Source organism: Sinocyclocheilus rhinocerous, unplaced genomic scaffold (assembly GCF_001515625.1).
Source record: "Sinocyclocheilus rhinocerous isolate Xijiao unplaced genomic scaffold, SAMN03320098_v1.1 scaffold804, whole genome shotgun sequence".
Classification (NCBI taxonomy): domain Eukaryota; kingdom Metazoa; phylum Chordata; class Actinopteri; order Cypriniformes; family Cyprinidae; genus Sinocyclocheilus; species Sinocyclocheilus rhinocerous.
In genome coordinates, this window is record NW_015644009.1 from 49,902 (window position 1) to 53,895 (window position 3,994).

Consider the following 3,994-nt stretch of genomic DNA (forward strand, 5'->3'; position numbering starts at 1 on the left):
TAGTGACAGAGGGGTCTGCTGCACTCCCCTTGAGGAGCGAGAGACGCGATCGCAGCGCTGCCATGTTCATATGCCCACAATAGACGCATGACTCATCCACGACAGAGGACAGGAAACGACTGCATCCAGAAGGACACGGACGAAACAGCATCTTGAAAAAGACGCGAATCGTCCGTGATTTGCTTTTTTAGAGGAAACTGCTCTTTTAGCTTAAGCGCCCAGGGGAATCGCTGATGACAGACACCGCTGTAACGCGCCATTACACCAACCAGGAACAGCTCTCCGAACACAAAGATTAATGGCTTTGTAGTGAATATATAACATCAACTACTCGGCTCCGAAGCAAAAATCTGAAGAGTGGATGCACCTGTCGCCTATTTATACCCGTATGCATGGGGAGTTGCTCAGGTATGCAAAATCCACTAGCCAATTTTCATTAGCGTTTTCTCTTAAAGTCCCACTGTAGTCAAAAAATGTTATCCTTTAAAACTCATCTTTGATCATAAAAATTACATATTTAAAAATATCTTTGGGAAACTATACAGTTTTAAGGAGAAAATACTCAGCAATGGTGTTGATAAATGGATTGGCACATGGTTTGTCTAAAAGCATATTAAAAACAACACATAGACAAATAAACATAAAACATAAAAAACTTGATTTTCACCACAGGGGGACTTTAAACTCTCCCAAGTGAGACCCCATATGTCGTTCGACATAACTCGTAGTGACCGACAGATAGGGAACTACGTGAAAGAATAGACGTGATTACAGCTCTATTCATTGTAATGGGAGCGCTTTTTGCTTGTTTTATCCCATTCACAATTTGAATAAAAGTTTGTTTATTGTTTGTTTGTTGCTACTAAGAGGACTTTCTGCCATTTTCACAATGCAAAGTGTCAGGAGTATCAACTGCATTTAAGCGACACAAGTATAAAGTCACTCTGCCTAATATCTGTGCTACTTTTGAGTGTAAATTTTAATAAAAATGCATGAATCTTCAGCATGACGCGGGCCACAACATTAATGCAGTTGGGCCGTATACGGCCCGCGCTGCCTGTCGAGAACACAGGCTCTACATAGTCAACATTTGAGGGAATCTCAACAACCATTCAATATTTGAAACTACAGCAAAGCAGACGGTCAGGAATGGCCACAGGAATGCATATGCACAAACGAAAATAATGTCTTCCAAAATGACTGTGCAGATGATTGTAGTAATTGCTCCTTTTTCTAAACCTCTTGTCACACTGAAGAAAATGGCAGTTTCTTCCCAGAATGAGTTTTCAGATGACGTTTCATGCTGCCTTGACATGTGAATCTCTTCTCACACCGAGGACACTTGTAAGGCTTCTCTCCAGTGTGAACTACCTTGTGAATCTGAAGGTATTCTTTAACCCTGAAACACTTTCCACACTGTTCACAGGTGAAAGGTTTCTCTCCAGTGTGAATTCTCAAGTGAATCTTGAGGTTATCTTCTCTTGAGCAACTCTTTCCACAGTGATGGCACATGAAAGGCTTGTCTCCGATGTGAATTTTAACATGATCCTGAAGGTGAGTCGTGTCTGTAAAACTTCTTTCGCACTGATGACATTTAAAACCATTCTCTGCTGAATGAATTTTCATGTGCTTATTAAGGTTTTCTTTATATCTGAAACACTTTCCACACTGATCACATATGAATGGTCTCTCTCCAGAGTGACTTCTTATGTGAGTCTTTAGGCTTTCTTTGAGCCTGTAACTCTTTCCACACTGAGGGCAGGTGTAAGGTCTCTCTCCAGTGTGAATGATCATGTGGGCATCAAGGGTTCTTTTCTGTGTAAAACACTTTCCACACCGAGAGCATATAAATGGCTTCTTTTTAGTGTGAACTCTCATGTGAGTCGTAAGATGTCCATTTTGTGTGAAACTTTTCCCACACAGTTTGCAGATGTAAGGTCTCTCTCCAGTGTGACTTCTTATGTGAGTCTTTAGGCTTTCTTTGAGCCTGAAACTCTTTCCACACTGTTCACAGGTGTAAGGTCTGTCTTCTGTATGAATTCTCATGTGTGTCCCAAGGTTTTTTTTTCGTGTAAAACATTTTCCACACCGAGGGCATATTAACGGTTTATTTTCAGTGTGAATTTTCATGTGGACTTTAAGGCTTTCTTTTTGATTGAAAATTTCTCCACACTGTTGGCAGGTGAATGGCTTCTCTCCAGTATGAATTCTCATTTGGGAATTAAGGTTTTGTGTTTTTTCAGCTTTTTTTGGTGAGGAAGTCTTTTCATTCTGTGAGCAACTAATCTTTTTTTCTTCAGTTTTGAAATCGTGATGTTTCTCGTTTTGATCGTTCTCTTTCATTTCATTCTGTTCTTGACTCTCCTCTTTCAGCGCCATCAGGTCTGAGGTGAAAAGAGACAAATACAAGTTAACACCAGTTTAAAGGCATGAAGCAACAAACATCAAAACATTTAGACATGAAAAGCATCAAATCCAAGCTAGATCCTATACCTACTAACTTCTGAAAGAGTTGTAACCTGTAATCTCAGAATTTCTTGTCGATATTGTTAATCCTTTGCTTTCTTTAGGACCTCCACTCATCTAGATCTTGATGGAGGGATGTACCATTACATTGTTTTCCACAATTACGTATCTGGTTGTTGCATTCACAAATTGTTAATAATAATAATCATGGCCTTCTTTCACCTTATAAATGTTGCAGGATCAACAAATAAGCTCTAGTTGGTTGAATAGAGCACTTACTAGTCACACTGACCACTGTCTGCATTTCCATTACCCTTCAAATCGTGCGAACTGAAATTGTGAATTGAAAATGCACCCAATGGAAACCTGTCAATTTTCGCAAAACTCCCATATATCACAAAACATTTTACACTTGCATGGTGTTTTTTAGGCAATTTGAAAAAGTAAAAACACATACGTAAAAGTCACATGATCATTCTTTAATGTACTATAACCTAAAAGAAACACCTCATACACGGCTGCTCTCAAGTATAAGGGGCTGTCCTTGCCAGTAATGCTTGGATGGACTGCGATGCTTCGCTAAACATAAACTACTTTCCTTCGAATAAAAAGAATGGCTAGTGCAGTGGCTGTGATGTACGTAAACCTACCAACATCCATCAGCATGGCTTATTGCAACGTGAAAAATTACGTTTTAGTTTCATAAAAAATGCTGTTGATGGAAATGCTGTCATTTTGCAATCGTTTTTTTAATCGACATTAATAAAATATTGCAGAAGTTTTGTACATCTGTAATCAAAAAGCAGCGAGTGTCTGCATCATCTTAGTCTGGAGGACTGACTGCACTGGGAATAAACAGTTACTGGCCACAGCATTTGCTAAATTCAATCTGAAACTAAAGAGATTTCATCAGTGCCAGTCCTCCCTATACGCAAATTATGAAAGTTGCATATGGCCCTCGAACCACCAAGGGGCCCCACTGCAGCTGAGCAATTAAAATATTATTTTTTTTCCAATGATTATAAAAACACCTTGCTTGATTCTGTTCCTGTCATTTAAAGCGGCCTTTGGCATTTTTCCTTGATAGGACAGTGGAAATACGACAGGAAGTGAGTAAGAGCTCGGAAGAGAACTTAATGGCCTGGTTTGACAGACGGGGCTTAGCTTAAGCTAGAAATGGAGCGTAGCGATAGTTCTGGCAGGCCATGTTAGTCAAGCTCGCATCAGCTGACACTCAGCTGACCCACGTCTACCTATAGGATCATGACACCAATCATAATTCCCTTCATAAGGTCCCTTCAGTCATTATTCAGCAGCTATCGCTTCGCTCAGGAACTAATCAGACGGCGAATTCCATCTCCATAGGAAGCGTTTAATCTGGATTTTCGACAGGATTCCCACAGAGTATCTCACCAGATTCAAGTTGTGAGCTTAAGCGAATTTGCCGCGTTGTTTGTCAGGCCGATAGACTGAAGTGATCTGAGCGAGCACGGCTCCTCGCAATTGATATAGACACTTTGCCCGCAAT